General features: G+C 38.6%; 1 long non-coding RNA gene across 1 annotated transcript; it reads right to left on the bottom strand.

Moving 5' to 3' along the window:
• Positions 1–18,558: 18,558 nt before the first annotated feature.
• On the bottom strand, positions 18,559–21,465 carry LOC119792674. The gene is made up of 3 exons (XR_005282021.1): positions 21,378–21,465; positions 19,059–19,154; positions 18,559–18,779 (listed from the first exon to the last, which is right to left on the bottom strand). It is a non-coding gene; the product is annotated as an uncharacterized LOC119792674 (long non-coding RNA).
• Positions 21,466–22,170: the final 705 nt, after the last annotated feature.

Genomic DNA, 22,170 nt, shown 5'->3' with positions numbered 1-22,170 from the left:
AGGATCCTCGGCGCCCTCTGGTGGGCAAGCCTGAGGATCCCAACACAGTGGGCTTTGCAGATAAAGGGGAAAATGCATGAAGTCTTCTCCGACCTTGCAGGGGCATTTCTAGCTCTCTTTTCATTCATAGCAATGGAGGGGTGATCAGGTGGTTGTTTTGCTCGACCAAAGCATTTTGGATATTGTTATCCAGTGCACTTTCAGCAAGGAGTCTCCACTTATTTATCCCGGAACTTCCCCTTTTGATTTATGAACAGCAGAGGTTACTTCTCTATTGACATATTTGGCCAACTAGGCAAAAAAAGGCTCTTTAGAAAAGCCATACTGCTGGATCCAAGCATACAAGCTTCTTGTTGGAAGGAATGAAATTGGTGGTCTGCAGGCTTTGGCCTGCAAAGTGCAAGCTGAATGTTCACTGTTGTGTTCTTAAAGTACAACAGAGCAGAGCTGAGATACTTCCCCTCCGGAGGAGAGCTGCAGAGCTGTGGTTAATAATACCTAAGGAAGGAAGGAAGGAAAGAAGGAAGAAAGGAAGGAAGGAAGGAAGGAAGGAAGGAAGGAAGGAAGGAAGGAAGGAAGGAAGGAAGGAAGGAAGGAAGGAAGGAAGGAAGGAAGGAAGGAAGGAAGGAAGGAAGGAACTGATTAGCAGATGGCCTGCTGAGTTGGTGGAGGGAGGCTGAACAGATGGATGGATGGATGGATGGATGGATGGATGGATGGATGGATGGATGGATGGATGGATGGATGGACAGATGGATGGATGGATGGGCTGATGCCAATATACTCCATATCATTTTTTATTTTTCCACACTATATCACACCACCACAATTCTTAAACACTGAATTAATGTCTCTATATTGCGCAGGAGCTACTGAGAGAATCCAGACATTCTGAGCGCCATAGAGATCAGCTTAACACTGCCCCAGACAGCTGATAGGAGAATAAACCAATGTTTAAGACTAAATGATTAAAAGAATAAATAAGAATTATGTAAATACAGAGATTTAAATGAGCACAATGAATAGAGAAAAAGAAAAGGCATTTATTATGCATCAAATATGTGCCCGATATACAAGCAACAAAGACTTGCTACACATATAAAATGGCATGCAGATGTAGAGAACTTACAAAGACACTCCATTTCCCAACCAAAATGCAAAAGGAATAACAAAAGACGGCTTACAGAGCATGTTTATTTCTCCTTTTTTGCCTCAGGCACTTTAAACTGAACACATTTTCCGTTGCACTCTGAGTTCATTTGAATTCAGTCATTTGAAAAGATAAAGTCTTTCTCTGGCAACTCCCCCCCCCCCTTTATAAACGGGAACTCATTCGTTTCACCTTGTTTGCAGAGCGCTACCAAAAATTCAAACAAGGGAGAACAAAACGTTTGACAGTTTTCCTGTTCTGCATTTTAATGCTCTCTTCAGCGGGGAGAGTTGGTTTTCTGCTGTCTCCTTTTAAAAAGCACAGCATCATTGCCTTTGCCTGTAAACAGTCCTGAGCTGGGCTTCAAGGATCCTTTTTAAACACCTTGGACAAAAAAAAAAAACAAGAACAATGACAGAAATATACCTTACTTGTGTAAAGAGAGATTAATGTTCAGATTGAAAATATCCTTGGCTTTTCTGTTTTGGACCTTGATGCTTCAGCGGCATTAAGTCTTTTGGGGTAGCCTACTCCTTGTTTCCTCCCAAAGGCCAAACACATACATTTCAATGATTGTAAAACAGCTGGGGGTGAAGCAAGCAAAATATTTCCACAAGCTTGATCTGTGCAATTTTACTTAATTTATGTAATATCAAAGAGGAATCTTGCACAGATCAAGCTTGCAGAAGTCTTTTGCTTGCTTCTGGACTATTTTTGGCTTCCCGCACCTTTACCAAGACGTAACCAGGTTGATCAGTAGACCAGCTACAGCCAAAAAAAGGTTGGGCTGAAGTGATTAATCAAGATAAACTGAGCTAAATCGTTAATAATCAATTAATGAAATAATTATCAACTAATTTGGTAATCTACTCGATACCCAGAGTAATGGTATACAAACTCTAAAACATGTCATTTACTAAAAGAATAACCTGCTTACAGCAAACAAGGCTTTACAAATACAAACCATAAACAAAATATATACAATTTTCCATTAAATCTTATGTCTTTATGAAGGGAAATTCTTGGATTTGCTCATATGAGTAGGGTCTTAGGATAAGAGACTGATTTACAAAGGTTAACCATAAATGACTGTTAAGCTGAACTGAAGGAGGATTGATGTAATCTGTGTTAAGGAGTTAACTGAGAGGAGGGCAGGATGAGTGGCTGCTAAAAGTGAATCTTGAACAGGAGCGAGGAGGATCATTGGAGAGAACCCACAGGTGACTACTTTTGTATTTAGTCACAGATAAGAATACGGCAACCAGCTGGGATCCAAGGGAGCAGACAATCATAGGGTGACCATATTTTCATTTTGAAAAACCAGGACACCTTGAAGCGGGGGGGCGGCGGCGGGGGATCTCTGTTCCCATGCATAGGCCTAGGTAATCCTACAATAACATGATACTAACAGTTGATTTATTAAAAATGCTTTTCAGTAAAAGTCAACAGCAATAACTCCAATAACAAATGATAATTTTATTCAAAATGTATTTATTAAAAATGCTTAACAATTCCTGTAATGAATGAATAGCACAAAGAAAGAAATAATGTCTCATCTAAACATCCCTCACTTAACAATAAAAGTTAACAATAACTCTCAACTCCCAATAACAGATGATACTCAGCCTCAGCAATGAAGGAAATAATGTCTGTTCTGTAGGCTATTGGAAAAAATAAACAAATGAGCTAATTAACAAAAAATACCTCTTTTTTAGCAAAAATAACTCAAAATGTACCAAAAACGAGCAAACATATCAATAGAATATCTTGACTTTCGGAGTTCAGGTGGCTTTTCAGATCCCTTGCACCTCCATTGGACACCGAGACATATGTGCCTGCTTTGCACACTGTGCACAAGGCCTCCCATTTGTCTCGATCCGGTCTGAAAGCGGGGAAACTCTTTTGTAAATCGTTGGTAAACATACATTTGTGCCTTTGCCTGTTGTTGGCGTACTGATAGCCACGCTATCTATATTCTGATTAAGAACAGGGCTGCCCGCACTGGCGCGGCTCAGGGGTGATGTCACACGCAGCGTTGTGCGCAGTGCCCTAGCGTCTGTAAATTTAATGGTCCAATGAAGATAATTTAAAAAAACAGGACATTTCCTCACTTTCTAAAAAAAACCCGGGACGCCCAGGACAGGACGTGAAATACGAACATGTCCTAGGAAATACGGACGTTTGGTCACCCGAGACAATCAGGAATGTTTTCTTTCTGGAAAGAGAAACACTAGAGGTAAAACACAATGTAGGAATGTGAACTATGACTGATTTCACACAGAAAGGGAACGTTTTTTGGCGTTTCCCGCAGGGGTTCCACCCTTTATTAAACTCCTATTGATGCATTTTGACACAGTTCACCTGTGCAACCCCACCAGCCTCTAGCCACTTTGTGGCTTGGAAGGTGAGAACATAAACACAAACTGCAAGCAGCTCCTGCTATCACATTTATTCATCATTTAGCTTTTGTTTTACCAAAACGGTTTAAAGTTGTAGAAACCCAAACGTGTTTTGGTCTAGAAAGGATGCAAGTAGATTGGCTACCTTACCTAGTAAGTATACCCTCTTTAAACTGAAGCTCTAGGCAGTGTTTTATTATCAGGATTGGATTGTAATGGTGTTATGAGAGTCGACATGATCCCAGCTAGCATTGGACATGCAATGACTGAAAATCCAGTTTTCACTGGACCAACCTGATTAAATCACAGGGTTGCACATACATTTAAACTGAATTCAGCTCAACGCCTCAGCAAAATAAAAACTACCACATCTTCAGCTTTGATAATGAAATATGCTAAAATAATGTAAAGCACATTTTACAGCACATTGTAAATTTTTACACTTGATTTAAATCATGATCAGAATTTACAATTAATTAAAATATGTTAAAATGTACAGTACTTTATTTTGAAAAACCAGCACCACCGGTGCTCTAAAGGTGGCTAGTTATGAAGTTATAATGTAATAAATATAGTTATTAACATAGTCTCTTAAAACTGATGCACTAGAATAATTACCTGATTACCACATAGCTTGAATCAACTTTTTCGCCTCCCAATGCGGGTGCCTCTGATTACTGTTTCTAAAATGAATAATGTGTGGTAAAATTAGAATCAACAGTGTTTAAAAATTCATACATTACTTCAAAAAGTACTGTAAACATACTTTAGATATATCCATATAATATATGGATAACCTGTATAATGTTTGTATGCTTTTCTTTATGCTGTTGTAGTGGTATTCTGTGAATTGGAGCAACGTAAACAAACTACAGTGAATGATTGTCTCTAAATCTATCATCTTGCTGCTGTTTAATATTTTAAGGTTGTAAAGGAATCTTCAGTGAGCTTCGGCCAAAGTATTGTTGACCAGCCTGACTAGAAATTAGGAACTAGTGTTGACCTTTTTGCTCAGCATGAATTTCTCCATACCTGTCAAAACCTGTGAAACTCCTGGTTTCCCTTAAATGCAAATGATTTTAACATTTAAAAAAAATTGGCGATTTAACTTTTTGGCTGCAACTACATTATCTCATCAAAAACCAGTGCAGACTTAAACATTTTCTCAAATATGCTTGGTTTGGTTTTGCTTTTAGTCTCCCCTCCATCAGTTCTTCTCTAGGCTTTGTTTAAGAGGTTTGCTTCTATTCTCTAAAACTTGTACATTTTGTATCTTTTTCTCCATTATAGACATTCATGAATAAAAAAGGCTTTTCTCTCAGTCCCCTGCTTTTCCATTCCCACAGCAAACCATGCTACTGTTACTTGCTTGCCTTAAGCAACACTTAGCCCTCAGTTATTCCATCAAATAATATTCTGACAGTTTCACATTAACATTTTATTGAAAATACTTTCTTGTTTATTTGGTTTCTCTGTTGTTGAATATGTTTGAAAAAGGGAAAATCAGAGAAGTATTTGGAGCAATGGAAGTACCAGTAATAGGTTTGGAAATAACAGCTTTATGGTCTATAGTTTTTTTTTTTTTTTTATAAATTCTGTGTGGGTCCATGTTGTTTTATTGGAGTCTTTCTTTGTGTTTTACTTCTTTATCCTTGTTTTCCTCAGCTTCTCTGATCTTTCCCCTGATTGCCATCTCCTTACTTGTTCTCTTCTTGATTACCCTACCTGCACCCACTGTAGTAATCACAGTCTCCGCTATACACATGCACTCCAATCTAACTGAAACAGCTGGCTTTTGTCAGCTCTCTATTGTTGTTTCCTTCATCTGCGCCCGGCCTTATTTTCACATTTCAGTCCGGTTTAGTGCTTGTTTGGATTCTTACAGAATTTCCTGCCTTGGCAGCACCAGTGTTTTGCTTTTCATCAATGAAGTCATTAAAGTCCTCTGCTCAGACCTCCAGCCTTGTTGAACGGAGCATTCAGATCTTCAACTTGTTGCTCACAGCAAAGACCAGTGTTACAGTTGCATTTAATAATGGAGGTATAGAAGGGAGTTTCCTCTTCTATTTTTGGAGTTTATATGACCGTATTAAATCCATCAAATAACAGTTCCTTCATTTTAGAAAAACACTTATAGTCTTAAAAAAGTATTTTAAGGAAATGTACTGATTTGAAAAATAAAATTGATATCATCCTGTTGCTCTGCTTCCTCATCAAAAGTCTAACTTTTTTTTTTTTTCTATGAATTTAATTTTGTCAAGATTATCAAAAACATAGTTACTCTCAGCACCGAATCTACTTCTGTCACAAGCAGCAGTTTCTCAGAGTGGTGAATCAGCCGCCCTGCCCTGAAGTTCCTTAACAAAAAATAGGCTGTCACTGTGAAAACTATACAAACGGGTTAACACCCAATCTAAAAAAAAATCACAACAGGTACATTTTTAGTTACTTTCAGATCTTCTTCATGTACAGTTTTATTATGTGAAGTAGGAGGAAGAACCTTAGACACAGTCGGGTCACAAATAATTGGATCATTAAAGTGACTACATGTGAAAACTACCATTCCAATGTTGCATATCAACACCACTAACTGACAACAACACTCTGATTTGTGCAGCATGTTAGTCTGGCCACGCAGACTTATTTATGTCCTGTATCATATTAGACTGGAAAGGAGCTGGTAGAGCCTGACTTCAAAGGCAGCATTAAGAACGTCAGCTGAAAATATTTATAACCAATGAAATACCTATGGGTGTAATGCAAAAATATCTCAATTTTTTTTTTTTTAAAGAAAACCATTCTAAGTTTAAAGGTGTATCTTTAAAAATAGACTTGACACACCACATTTGGGTTTCTGAAAAGCAGGGGCCTTGTTTTTTTTTTTTTTTTTTTTTGGGGGGGACACAACATTGACACAGATGTGTCTTGTCACTTACCTTACCTTATATTTGCCACAGACACATAAGTGCGTGCCTTACTGTATATGTCAAACACTCTGCTTCATGGATTACGACCATGGCGAAAGCACAGGAATTTTTTCTTTAACTCCGCCTTAAACGTACACTTTCCTTTAGGCATTGCCGTAAAACCGGCGGACACACGTGCTATTGCCTGTCACACTCAGGGGTAGACTAGCAGCAAGCGAACTCTCTTTACTTTTCCCACACACTCAAACACACTTAATGCAAAGTGACTGGATTTGGGGAGAAGGGTGTGACTACTTTGACATACTGAGAAAACCTGGAATGGAGTAGTGGAACGGAGTGGCAATCTAATCACAATGCACTGTAGGCTTTGTAATGTGTTCGGTATCCCGGACGATTTTGAAATTCCCCGCGGACATTTTTTAAGGTCTGAAAAGTATGACATGTCTGGGAAAAAGAGGAAGCAATATATTTTTGTTCCGCATACTCTCTTATTGTCTTGGTATGGTGAATCTCTGCTCAACACACCATTTAAAACTGCTCCCATGGAGTAATTATTACCAGCAATAAGGTCTGCCTGCCCTGCTAAAGCCATGCAAACATTCAGAAAGTAATGAGTAAATCTTTATCAGGGCAGACAGAACATCTGCAGTGCTTAGGTGGGCATACACCAGGATTTTTTGCTCTTTTCGGGTCGACTATCCAGTTGTGTGAGAATTTTTTGGATTGGGCTGAGTTTCAGCCTCAACATGCATCATGTATTGTGTATCATACAGGGGGTAACAAGAGGCGATTAGCCTCACGTGACCACTTCCCAATCGGGAATCTTAAGGTCGGCAGAAAATCAAACATGTTTGATATTCAGTTGGCCCTCGTAAGATGTTAATGAGCAAATCCTGCTGTATAAGCAGAGTTACGAGCATCTAAGAGCCGATTATCCAGAACCTCACACACTGTGTATGTGCAAACAACAAAGTTCTTCTTCTTCTTCTCCATCCAGATGGATGAGTCTGACTAGGGCCATCCCTCAGCACTTAGTCTGAGGTGTGGTTTTTGGATGCAGAATGTGACCCCTTGCTCACACTGGCTCCAGTGCGGTTACCGAGCCGACGGAGACCGCAACTCCCGCACACCCCCTCTAACACCGCCCTTTTGACTATGGTGCGGTGCGGCTCTGCGGCTCCGGCAACAGGTCCGGAGATTTAACTCACGAGAACAGAAGTTCACTTGAGTTCACGTAGCTTCATGCGATAACACGGCCCAAATAAGGATATTTGCGAGAGGTTGTTGCGGAGGGCTCCGGCACGCCGCAAGGATAGCTTTCTTGTGGAACCGCAGCCGGACAGCTCAGCAGCCGGTGAGAGAGGTTTATGTCTTTTTAATGACTTGGAATCACTGCGGCGCCGCACCCACCGCACCGCAACTGTAAGACCGGAGTTGGTGTGAGCCGGGGGTGAGCATTTAGATTGCATCAGAGCTTTGGGCTGTTCAGTGTCAGAACATACATCTTGAGCGGTGAACATTTAAACCCGTCAATTTCACGATACTCTTTGAGCTGTAACTGAGTACAGCGATTGAAAATATCGTACAGTGTATGCCCGATCTTAGGCTGAGATTAATTTACATTGTGGAGACATTAATACAACCTCTAGCACTTTGATAAGTTCTGTGGCATTTGCATATCAGCATAGTATGTCCTCTTAGTGCTGCTATGCTGAGGCCAATTTTTCTGGCAACCAAAATCAACCTTGCATGGATATTCAAATACATCCCCGACAGAATCATGTAGATTGAAAGGTGATACTGGATTCTAACTGATTTAAAGGTGATGCATTTCTATCAAAATACTGGAGAGATATACAGATGCTTGACAGGTCTTTTCTTACTGTCAGTTTTTTTTTTTATTCTGTGTATTTTTACTTCCTCTTTTAAATATTCAGGAAATGTGAAATATTTGTTTTAGGCTGCAATCCCACTGCTCCCCAAGGGTATGGGTTAAATGAAGAGGTAAATTTCTCCAATGTGAGATCAATCAAGTAAAAAAAAAGAAAAAGGTGAAAGAGGATAAATAGCTAGTCCGGACAATCTGAACAGCACAATAAATAACTCCAATATTTTAAGTAGCATTTATTTTTTTTTATCCCCAGAGGTTTTAACAGATTTTGAAGTTTTGATTTAGTTTGACTGCTTTAGTGGGAAGACTAGTTATCTTGCAATTGACAATTTGCTGGTTGTTTCTAGATTTCCAGTTCTAAATATCAATGTATCTTTGCCAAGGTGCTTAAAACAAAGTTAGCTTCAGATCTCTAAATTGGTTTACGAATGTGTGTATTTAGGAGTCAAAGTTTGACCAGGATAATTATTTAAATACCAGATTAAATAAGTAACCTTAACGTTTTTAAAAGTAGATATATTCTGTCCAGGAGTGATGCTGAAATACTAGTCTATACATTTTCTATTCCAAGGCTTTACTATTGTAGTTGTTTACTAAAAGGAAGCAAGAGTTCTCATTAAGCTGTTAAAGAAAAAAATCATATTCCTGTTTTAACTTTCATTCCTTTCATTAAAATCCTTCTCACATATCAAACACCTTAATTATCAAGTACTGTCATACATCAGAGATCAGATTATTCCACCTCTCATTTTTGCAGATATTTCATTATCTTTTCTCTTTATGTGACAACACCAAAAATATGACAATTTGATATAATGCCAATTTGTCAGAGTAGAGTTTTGATAAAGGTGTAAATTGGCTGCTCCTTAAAAAATACTTCTCAAAATAGCTATTATTTTCTGCTAACAGCAAAAGTGGTTAGTTATTTCCCTAAGTAAACTGACCAAATTGTTCCCAGTAGGTCATTATTACATTGTTTTCTTTATCTTCCATTTTGATGAAAAAAATTGACCACTTTTTCTTAAAGGGGTCATAGAATAAATATAGAGGGTATTTGGTGCTGGTCCTTAAGGTCTCTGAATAGGGTGTGTAACATTGGTTGGGCTGAAAATGACATATTTTCTGTTATATGAGCCCTAATGGAAGCCTGGTTAAGAGCTCCAGAATGGAACAAACAGGTTTTCTTCCTTTTATGCTATGCTCATGAATATTTAGATGAGCTATGCGCTGATTGGTTGGTTTACAATGAGCCAAGCTGCTCAGCAAAGACGCCTCATAGCAACAAGCACTCACTCACTGAAACATCAAATTGTTGATATGGTAGGGTGACCAGACGTCCTCTTTTTTCCCCAGACATGTCCTACTTTTCATAGCTAAAAAAATGTGCGGGTGGAATTTCAAAATCATACAGGATTTTGGTCGAATACAGTGCAGCAGAACCGAGCCGCCAGCTCCAGTGCTGCTCTGGGAACTCCAGCGGCCGGGGGGAGGGAGCCAGTGAGGGACGGACCCGAACCCGACCCGGTGACGGTAATGCATGTGTGATGGTATGCTGCCCGGTAAGGCAGGCGGGGGAAAGCATACCATCACTGGGTCGGGGCTCAGTCAAATGCCCGGTCCGGCCCAGTCCGGCCCCCCCCCCCCTTTTCTTTTTTTCTCACAGTCTGGGAAAATTGTGTTCGCCTTTCTCTGTGCAGCCTGGAACACTGCATTTACGATGGTCAACCAGATGGCTGGTCTGTATGTCAATTTCGGGCCATGACAAAAGTACTGGCCAGAACCAAATAAGGCAACATCCCCGATTTGAAGTTGTTGTACAAAAAAATATCCTGCAGATAATGAATAAATGATTAACTAGAACTGGAGTTATTGTTAATTATTTAACTTATTTAAAATCGGAGGTGAAATAAATTTAGTGTTCTTAGTTGAATAATTGTAGCTTTAATTTGCTTACTTACCAGGGTTTATGCCTTTCACCTCTGGATGGTTCCTGGACCGGCTGTTAAAATCCAGGTATCATCTGGATCCAGGTATCACACCAGTTTAGTGACCTAGGCTAGGTTATCAGCAGAGCTATTAATTATCAATAAAAGAACTATTTATCTCTGTTTATTCACACTGTTACCAAAAGAGGGTGGATCTGGCCTGGGTGATAAACCATCCGTGTATATGGATCAAAAGACCACTACAAGTTAAACAACGGCGTCTTTATTCTAATAATTCAGGATTACAGAAATCTAACATCTATGCAAAACACTACACACTATTAGAAAATAAACACGAGGTAGACTAAGTGACTAGTTTGAAAGTAAATAAGAAAGAATAAAACCCTAAGAGTCTGTTTAACTGGCTTCTGAGATCATCCAAGATAGGCCAGATGTTAATACATTCGATGTGTCCATTGGAATAGCAGCAGGTATGATAAAAACAGCAATGGAATTAGAACAACATAAAATATATTCAGTTTAAAATGATAAATGGTTAAAATGCATTAACAACAGCAGCAGAAGTCGTTTTAGCAAAACGGCACCAACAGAGTTGTGTATGTGTATGAGAAAAATGTAAATGTGATTGCGCATGGATGTATGAAAGACCTCCCTCTTCATGTGATGAAAAACAGGAGGGGGGGTCAGCTTGTAACAATAGATCCTCAAACGCGTGGCCACACGCGGTTGGATGTGAGCAAATTCTCTATAAACTACCTTAAGCAGAAAAAGGAAGAAAGCAGGATAGAAAAGAAAAAGGGAATAAATATCACAGATTTTCACAGCACACTTATTTCAACCATTAACCAGAGTTCTTATAACCAACACAGATTAAATTCAGCATTAATTCAAGCCTCTCCTTTCTGCTTGTCTCTCACCCGAGCGCAGCACCTCATTAATGCATCAAAAAGAAAAAATGGATGGGTTTTACATGAGATGTCTATGCGGGTCTGTCTTCACCAAGGGTCCTTTCTGGGGAAAGTTTTCAATCAGTTTGATACTACAGCAGAGGACTTGATGGGCTTTAGGTCGAGTAAGGTTTACTTATGGAGACTATCGAAGCAGAGGCGTCCCTCTGCCGATGGGCCGGGATGTCCGTAGCAAGGTCCTCACAAAGGAGGGAAACTCCACTCAACGTTCAGCTTCGGAGATTCCCGCGGAAGCTATGCATGATAGGACAGTGTAATCCGTGACTTTTATCGCAGGAAAAACGAAAGCTACTTCCAGTTAGCTTTCTTTTAGCATTTCACGTGAAACGGGCCTCTCCTCGCTAGCGAGGAAACCCAGGGAAAGAGAAAGATTGATCTTGCGCTTTGACTTTTAAGCCATGAATGACATAGGGGTATTTCCTGTTGAAGTATCAGCCTCCTCATCAGCAGATTGGTCCATGCTAGACTCACTGTTTCTTTGGCCAGAAGTTCCCAGATGTTCTTTGTTCTCTTTGTGTAAAAGAAAGGGGGATGGTTTGAAATGGTTTATCCTACTGATTTGGGCTCCATTGTGGCAATATATCCCAACAAAGTCAACTCGGTGCTTTGTCTGAATTCGCCCGTTTTATGGTGGAAGTTTAGAATTGCGAGATTTGCAGAGAAAGGAGGTGTCGATGAGGTTTGAACTTCTCCTTACGTCCATTTCAACCACTGAACTATCGTTATTCATCTATGACAATGTAAACGCGGTTTTGCATTCTATGACTGCTTTCAAAGTTATAGTGGAGGATATTCTTTTTCGGGGTGGATCATCAAAATAAGTTTGGTGATATGTTTACTTTATGTTTACTTTACTTGCCATCATACTTGCTCTTTCCCATTTTCACTTACCGGTAGTGAGTTTGACATAGAGGTGAAATTGCAAATCTTCTTTTTGAAAGTAAGCTTGCATGAGTGATGCAAACAGTGACTTTTAAACGGCGTGCACCAGGAAAAATGGGCCTGTGCACGCTCTCGCACACATTTAATAGGTATTCTGTCTTGGGAGCGGGTACAGGGTTGCACATGGGCATTTTTGGAGAGAGCTTGTCTTTTCAAAAATTTAGGAAAATCCTCCACTATACGTTCAGTCGAAACCATGGTCAATTGATCATACTCTCTCATCTACTAATTTTTAGACATAATACAATATCATAATACAATTAGATATAATGCAATATAATACAATACCTACTCAACTATTACATCTTAAACCTCAAGTAAAGATAATGTTCTTTTAAACTAATATATATGTTTAAAATAGATTTCAACCTTTCCTTTTTAAATGTAACCATAGTGCAATTTTTCAGGTACTTCCCAGAATATGATATACATTGAAAATAATAAAGAGGAAAAGAGACCGAAGGATTTACAATCATATATGTTGAAATGTAACAAAAGAGATCAATAATAAATGCCTTCTGCTTTTCTAACCTCTTTCTTTGTCATCTGTGTGTCTACATTTTTGCCTGAATGTGCCAGTTTTTGTGCCTCCATTTCTCTCTGGCTATGTTTGACTCTCTCAATTTATGTGATTTAATGCAAATCCATCTGCCCAGCCTTACTGCTGTCCACGTGTGTGAATGCTTTATGTACGAGCCTCTATGGTCTCGTTATTTTCCACAGTGTGATGTGAATGAGGAGTGACTGTGTTAAAAGCATTAACATTTTCAAACCCCGAATCACTAATCAGGATGTTGTCGGGGAGGGGAGGAATTTGGCAGAACACTGCATTATTTAGCATCTACTGGTAGGCGCCCTCACAGAAACACACACAGGCACAACCACACAATTGTTAATGTGCCTTTTTGCACTTTTTTGATATATGGAGTGCTGATAAAAAGAACACGGCTGAACACATTAAGTCACAATCTTTTTGTTATTTGGAAGAAACACATAAAAGTCTCCTGTCTATTTGCAAAGGCATGCACTTAATCTGAGATGTGCACACAGAGTCACTCCCAGACATCTCCTCATTGACTCATCCTCTGATCAGTTGGCCAAGGAGTGGAGGGAGTGATGAAAGACAACAGCAATAGGAGACCGACAGCATGGAGAATAGAGAAGAGACGGGAGAGTAAAACAAGACAAGGCAGCAGGGCGGATGGTCTGTTTAGGAGAAATTTGTAGGCTCTTATCTCTGGAGTTTATTGGAGTGTCCCATTCAGATTCCTGGTGCATGTATGTGGTCTATCTCCTTTTTACAAGAGCCTCCCAAGCATTTTTTACTTCCACTCTCAACTTTATGTGTGCTTTCAATATCCCATGTTGATTTAAGAACTTAAAAAATCTGGGCTTAGGTTTTCAACCACCACATAAAACAGCTTGACAGCTCCAATATTTTGAATTTCATGAGCTTAGTGAGTTATTGCTATCAAGATGTCACTCTTCTCAGCAGCCCAAGGAAAGCTTATTTCATAGGGAGATGAAAAGAATTTCCATATGTTTTTGGAATTTTGAGTTTCATTGTTTCAGTGCGGTTTTTGTCCATTACAAAAAGTAAATCAAAAGATACATTTAGGATATAAAAGCAGCAATGTCTGCTTTTTTATTTCTCTGTGTTGTGAAATTTTTTTATTTTTTTTGTGGAAAAAATCTATTTGATGGAGCACATCGATTTTCAGCACAGTTTCCATTAGCAAGTTTTAAGTTGTAAAGGGTATGGAACAAAAAAAAGGCCCATTGGATAAGAGATGGAATATCATCAAGAAACCAAAAAAATAACTCACTTGCCCTCCATGTATGTTTAATACCATGAGCACCCTTAACCCTTTGAAACCTAACGTGTCGCCCGCGACACATTTCACAAGCCAACTTCAACTTACCGTAACTCTGCAACGGTTTGCGCTATCAGAAAAATTCAAACTGTCTTTGAAAGAAAATAAATTGCACTTTCAGACCTGCATAGTGTTATTACGGTAATTAACTTCCCGCCGCTCCAGGTTGGTATGAATGTTGCATGATCGCAGCTGAGGTAGCTGATGTAATTACTAACTTCATTCACCTGCCATACCCTCCTTGCTCTCTACTTATAATTCATCTTATTCACCTGCTCCCTCTTCTATATAGATGGTTTAGCCCGGCTATCAGGGCCAGATTATTAGCTATTTGTGTTTCGTTGTTTTTGAGTTTTAGTTAAGTCCCTGTCCTGACCCTTGGGGGCCTGTGTCGAGAGGGTGTTAGTGTTTGTTTCGTGTCTCTTGATTGTGTCCCGGCTCTTCTCCTCTGAGCCCCCTCTGTTCCTATTTGGGCCGGCGTGCGGGAGGAGCTCGGGTCATGGCTGTTCTCTGCTAAGCTCGTTCGGTTTCGGTATTGGCTCAGTATGTTGGAAGAGTCAGTTTTAATTCCCATGATCCTGGCTCCTGGATGGAGACAGTTTAAAGTTCTGCAGTTCTCCTGGTACCATGTCTTCTCTCTCTTCCTCTCAATCAATGGGCCCACCTGTCTCCATCTGAGCGTGTCTGTCTGAGCTTGCTGCTGGACTCATTGAATTCTGAACCTACCTGAATGCTCTGAGGATTCCTGGAACCCTGGATCTGTCTGTTCCTGTTTGGATCGGAACCCCTGACCAGGCTACGGACCCCTGGATTTCAGAATGGTCCTGTTCTGAACGGTTTCCATGACCTGGATTGTTCTCCTGCCTGCTCACTGGGGTTGCTGTATCGGGGAAACTATGGACGGCTCAGCGCCACATCTCGTTGGCAGTGCATTGGCTGATCCTGCCCCACCCGAGAGGATGAACTGAACTTTCTAACAACAGTGCCAGTGAGGGGTAATGCCCCGCCTTCTGTTTCTGTTCCTTTTTTTTTTGTCATTAAACGTTTTGAAATTTCCCACTGTGTATCGCGTTTAAACACTGGATCCATTTGTCCGATTTCGTGACAGAATGTCCATTTTCAGCTCTGGATTTAGGACTGGCCATTTCTCTTTGCTCCATTAATCCAAAAAACATTGTTTATGTGCTAATGGAAAACTATAATATGTCTTTTAAATAGACTTCCAATTTATTATCATGTTTTCACAATATTGTGGTATCTGATCCGGGTAGACTCATAATCAGTATGGATATGCCGGCTACAGCACTCATCCTGTAAATAAACTATTTACACAGCATTAATCTTGCATCAAAACCTCTGCTGCATGCATTAGCGAGGCATTTGTTGAATAAAATCACGAATGAACTTATTTTAAATGGTATTTTCTGGAGATATGAAAAGTGTGGTTAAAGAAACACACAGTCTGAAGTGTTTGTTTTGTTGTCAAGGAAATCAAGATTTTACCCATTTGTGAAACGTTTAAATCTATAAAGGCTGAGTTAGAGAAACTGCCTCTCTCCTACCATGCCTGATAAATGCTAAGTTGGTGTGATGTTTTTGTGCTGTTTATTTTTTTCCATCCTTGTCAAACATCTTTAAATTTCCTCCATTCATTCCTAAGGCATTGTTCTAGTGGTCCTCTGATTTATTCAGGCTACATTTTTTAAACTTCTTTTATGCTCTGCAAATACTGGAGTTCAAATGGCACCATGTACTTGCATAAATTCAACAATTCAGCTATACACAGCAATAGGTACATTATAGGTGTGTTTATGGTACTCCTTGTGTCCAGTTAAAAACAGACCCTACATAAAATCTCTTTATTCTGCCTCCTCCTTCTCTCTCTTTTCTTTTACTTTTCAGTTTATGTATGTTGGGTTACAGAGATGATGTTGTACAGTTGTTGGGGATTATTCCTAACATGATTAATTTGGATCAAGTGGAACCTCATAACCCAATTTAATTTAACCTTGAATGTACCTCCAGTAATTTATCAATTTTTAACATTCCCAAAATATGAGTATGGCATCCCACCAAACTGTAACACCTCTAACATTGCTCTGAAATTTGGCAATGAAAAAATTGACCACAAAATATATAATTTTGGAGCATGAGATACATTTCCTGGTAATCTTCAACTCTTGTAGCCTTAACTGGTTTTGAAGATGCCAGAATGTTGAAATATTTGGTAAAAGTTACTCCTTCTCCAAGGTCATTGTGGACTTCTGTTATTGTGTTAAAACATTCCCCTTATACAACCAACCAAAACCCCCTGCTTTTACATGCATGCTCACATTGATTGATCAATTATTCATCAGTTTTGATTCGCCTCACCTTGCTGCTATGTTCCCTGATAATGGAAGCAGCACATTTTTCCACACAGAACTTTCCTGGCTTCATTTGTGATTAATAAATATTCAAAAATATTGAATCGACTGTATTAATACCATATCATGGCTGCTACCAGACAGATCACATCAGGCCTATTATGTCCTGATGATACTGATACAATTAAAATACACAAAAGGAATGCTTTTTTTCTATTTTGGTAACATGTGAGCCTTAATCATTTTAAAAGAAGGTAAATTATCTGAATTTATTCTTTTTACAGTTTGTGAGAAACTATAATTCCTGTGTCTGTCTGTGAGTGGTGTTGAAAGCAAATTTCATTCTTTTAGCATTTTCTACATCGGGAAAATATTCTATGTGGTCAGTTGCTGTTTTTATCTACATACTTGGGGAAGACAAGGATGCATTCAAGGTTAGCAGAGATTTTATAGCCTTTCATATTGTCAATTTAGCTCAACATAGAGTTTTATTGCATCAAGTAATAAATAAGGCATCAACACTAGCAAACATTAGTTGTGTTTACATCAAGGCTAATTATGCATTAAAGTATAAAGTGAGAAAGGCTGATAAATGGCAACCTCCAAAATAATCTTTTCAGTTTTGTAAAAAGGTTGTCATGCTTGCTTGGGGTAGCTTCTCCGAAAAAGTTAAATGGGAGATAGAAAGTCATTATAAAATCGGTATAGCTACAGTCATTGCTGGATTACTGTTAGTGAACAAATTACCTGGGATTTATGCTGCCTTCACAACACTCTGCAGCGGGGCAAAGCCCAAAGGAGTTCCAATGAGTGCCATAAAAAGCAGGGATTGACAGACAAAAACAACTCCTACTATGGATTGTAGCACACACTGTAAACCCGAATAAGTTAGCAGTACTCAAAAAAAGTAAGGCAATCAGTTGCCACAATTCTTTTGAGTTCTAAAACTCATACATTTGAGTCTGACATAACTTATATATTTTGAGTTTATTTGAAATGTAAATTAAAATTAAAAGTTAATTAAATTTATCAATCAAGTCAACTCAAAATTCTTCAGTTTATTCTACTCAGAATATTTATTTATCTTTCTCATTGAAATAACTACAGCAAATTTAATAATTTCAAGTATGAAGACTCGGGATTTTAGGTTCAATGAACTTAACATTTATTAGTTTTTTCTTTCAATCTTCTCATTAAACATGACTCAAAAGCATAGACTTGTTACAACTCAAAATCATTTCACTCCAAACTTAAAATATTTGTGGCAACTGATTGCCTTAAAGATAATAAGTACTCTTGACACAAAAGTAAAAAATAATTTGGTTTTTTCTATTCTGAATTTTTTCATACACCTTTCTGTTGTATTTTAAACACAAAATATATATAAATAAAAAAAAAAACAATTAACAAGTATACTGGACATTTTGTTTATCTTTTAACATAAACCATAGTAAAAATATTCAAACTCAGAAAAGTTTAAATTACATAAGAACAGATCTTTGTCACAAATAATTTAGAAAACTTTTAAAACAACATTACCAGGGGTTTAGAGAGATTTGCTCATATGAACCAATATTTGAAAAACAACTGACAAAAGAAAAAAAAAAAAGAATTACATACAGACATAAGAAACATTTGTTAAGGCACACCTTTGGCCATCTGGTTGTAAACCTGCAGTGCAGCAATGTATAACAAATTGCTTATAAATTCTTCACAACCAAATATGCAAAAAATTCAGAACTGTATCTGGTTTATTTATAGCAACTTCAAGAAAGATTAAGAATATACTGTATATGTATAAACACTTAATACACTCCTGTATTAGTTAAAAACAAAATTTAAGTACAGGCAGCGTCAACTTTATGCCATTTGGCTGAAAACCAGTTGAGTAGAACAGAACTTTAACATTAACAATGAACAAACATGGACCTGGCGACTGTGGACTATGCTCTAACAGAGTGAGCTATCAGAATCCACCACTACTTTATGGGTCTTGAGTTACACATATAACATCAAGTCATTTTTAAGAGTCTGCAGCTTAGGTGATAGTTTAGAGTCATCAAGACCAAGCAAGATTTTATGTGTGAATTCAAAAGTGTTGGTGAGTCCCTTGGGATAGCTGAGGTGTAGAGCATAAATCAGTCCAAATATTACCAGGAAGGCATCAGCAAGCCTGGGAAGGTCAACAACCACATCCCCCTCTAGGACGACAGAAACTCTCACTGGGTGGTAGTGAACTGGACTTGCGGCATCGTCACTGACAGCTGTAAGTAGGGCCACTGATGCATCCCCCAGGTCTGGTTCATCCATACCGTCCTTAAAAAAAATGAAAGGGGGATCATATACTAAATCACATTCACAGAAACTATGGCTGAAGCGATTTTGATTACAGATGATCGTCCTATTATTAAAAATAAATACACCAGTCTAAAAGACTCCTGTTCATTTTGTTGCATTGTGCTCTTGTTTGCTGAGAATGAGAGATGACTTTTATGTGTACCACTGTTAGGCTAATGATGGCTACTTGATTTTCTTTGCAGCTGACTTTTCTAAAGCCCTACTGGGTAGGCCTGAGATCTCTCTACTGAGACTTACCACACATGATCTGAAGAATTCAGAAACTACCTCACGTAGATAAACAGGAAGGGCATGGAGAACAGTGGTCCGTCTCGTGTGGACATCATGTATTTCCTGAGAAAATAAAAATAGTGCAAATACAGTTCATTAGTTAAAGCCAATGCCAAACAGTTCCAGCTAATTACCAATTACCAAAATCTGCACACAAATCCACTATGATAGCCTGCTGACTCGTCTGATGCAATTATGGAATTCAACAGCTTATTTTAAGCAATAAACTACCAACAGTAGAGCTGTGAAATGTATAATCACCTGTACATCATGGACTTTGAAAATGTAAGCCAAAGCATCAGCAGTCTTTCCAGTTTTGGAAGCTTTCTGCCTGAATAAAGCCATCAAGCGAGGAGTGTGCCGATCAAGCTGGGCATAGAAAGTGTTTGGGAGGTTCTGGTTCTGGTTCTGAATGACCGCGCGCACTGATACGAACAGAGAGAAAATAGGACCAATTGATAACGACGTGTGACTTTTTCCACTACAATGTTTTTGGGATGCGAAAATATCACTCTTTTGAACACATAATGTTTTGGGAAGAGAAAAGTTTCATTTCGCTGTTCCTAAAAACCTGCAGGACTACTTTCGGCTTGACCAAAACTGGACGATAACTCTGCTCACAGGACGCTGACAGGGGTAAGTCAGTGTGATTGCATGCCGCTGGTGATGGGGATGCCATACAGATTCATGTCAAAAATACCGAACTATCCCTTTAAGAGATATTAAAGATTATTTTTTAGGTCATCCAGAGGTCACCATCCCCCCATTAAACTCCAATTTGAACAAAAGTGGTCTCCTTTTTTAGTGCTTCGTTTGTGCTGATTTGTGCAGTTAAAACGATCATTTTATGCTATTTTAGTTTTTAAGATATAATAATATAGTGGTATTCACATTGTTGACCCTTATTTTCCGCACATTGAGCAGGAAACTGGTTTAAAAAAATAACTGAGATGCGCCAGAAGGATGATGTTAGAAGTGCACAGCACGTAGGCAATTGAGTGTCATTTCAATTAACCAACTTCTTTATGCTTAAATAAAATGCATCAAGCTTTAATTTGTAACTTATGGCATTAAATGTTAGAGTTATTAAAACGGCATTGACCGTTTGGCAAATTTGAAGTCCTCACACGACTTTACAGGGAGTGTGTGTAACTGATGACTTACATATCAGTTACACACTTGAAACATCCACTAACATGCATAGGTGACTCAAACTAACTTAGACGAGACTCCTTTGCTGCTGACTTGTTCACTTCCGCAGCTCTCTAATAGGGGGATGGCGACGTCACCGGCCTAAATTTTTATTTATTATATCTTAAAAAGTAAAGCAGCACAAATGTTGGTTTTAACGGCACAAATCAGCACAAACGAAGCACTAAAAAATGAGACCACTTTGGATCAAATCGGAGCTTGATGGGGGGATGGTGATGTCATCAGCCAAAAATTTTAATGATTATATCTTAAAAACTAAAATAGCACAAATTTAAAAGCACTAAAAAGGAGACCACTTTGGTTCAAATTGGAGTTTAATGGGGGATGGTGACCTCTGGATGACCTAAAAAATAATCTTTAATATCTCTTAAACAAAAGTAGCACAAACAATATTTTTTTCTGCACAAATCTGCACTAACGTTGCACTAACAATTCAGTCTATTTGCAGAGTTTTTTGACTTGGGTGGGGTGTCAGCTTCACACAGCTTGTTTAGAGAGGGTTTTTCAGAGTTGAGCGCGCGCCAGACCGGTTTTGCGCGCGCTCGGATTGGTTCCTGCGCGCTCAAATTGATGGCACAGATATCTCTATATATAAGGCCTCCATACATGGGTCGTTCGCGCTAACCATTACTTCAATGTTACATAAAGTTGGGCTAGTATCATTCATAAATTATTTTCCTACCAATCAACAAAAAAATTTTTTTTTTTTAAATCAGCTAAATTAACTTTCAGACAATAACTTCAATCTCTAGCTTTCCAAAAAGTTCAAAAAACAAAACGGGACTTTTTTTCCGAAGTTAAATTTCTAGCTAAATGCACAGCACATGGTGCTTTAGTTAGCTTCTGTCGTGATACCTCACTATCCACCACTGCAACTTAGGCATCACCAGGTTTTACAGCTACCTGCCTAGCCACGTAGCCTTTACAGCTAACTGGCAGGGTGACTTTTCATGTTAGCTTGCTAACCGTCTAACGGTTAGCCACGCAAAACGGCTAACGTAACTTACCTTGTCGGTTTTAACAACACGTTTAACCCCAAGGAACAAACATTCAAGCAACTTCTTGGATACTTACATTCACAACTTAGTGTACTCTTGTCGTTAAGTCTCCCGCTCCTTTCTTTGGCTCGTCGGCTCCGGTCTACTGAACGCACGCAAATACTACAAAATAAAAGCACTTCCGGTGAAAGCATACTTATTTAGTGTGTGCGTGCGCGAGAGAGAGAGAAGGAGAGAGAGAGAGAGAGAGAGAGAGAGAATTTATACATTTACAAATATAAATCTCTGAATTTAATTGAGTTCAGTTCTTTAACAAAAACAAAATCCATGTTTAATCCACATATTTTAAGTAACTCTGAGTTAATTATTTTAAGTAGCAGTTAATTAACCTGCAAAAAGTTAATGTTAATCAAAAATTACAAGTTTAAATAACTTAAAAAGAGGGAACAAGCTATTGGCACTCAACATTTTTAAGTAAGTAGAACTTCTAAGATGATTTTAAGTTCATTGTACTTATTCTAATTAATTATTTTGAGCATTCGGGTTTACAGTGCAGTTAAAACTGCTTCACTTTTTGTTATTTGGACCCATATATTTTTCCATCGGATCTCATTGTGTTTAGGCCTTAATTCACATTTTTCTTTGTTGCCACATTTTCAATATCCACTCAAAGTTCCGATTATAGTTACGTAGATGGAAACATAGCAACTGGTAAACACATTACTACACCTGGTTAAAAGCGTCATATGCTGACTGTAGTAAAAGCTACACTGAATCATTTGGGAAATCTGTGGGACATGCTTCCTGGGAAATATGCTGGTCTCTATCTGTTCCACCATGTGTTCATCAAAGTGACAGGATGCTTTTGT

This window comes from Cyprinodon tularosa, unplaced genomic scaffold, assembly GCF_016077235.1.
Source record: "Cyprinodon tularosa strain WSP-4 unplaced genomic scaffold, ASM1607723v1 ctg428, whole genome shotgun sequence".
Classification (NCBI taxonomy): Eukaryota; Metazoa; Chordata; class Actinopteri; order Cyprinodontiformes; family Cyprinodontidae; genus Cyprinodon; species Cyprinodon tularosa.
This window is presented reverse-complemented; position numbering and strand designations above follow the sequence as displayed.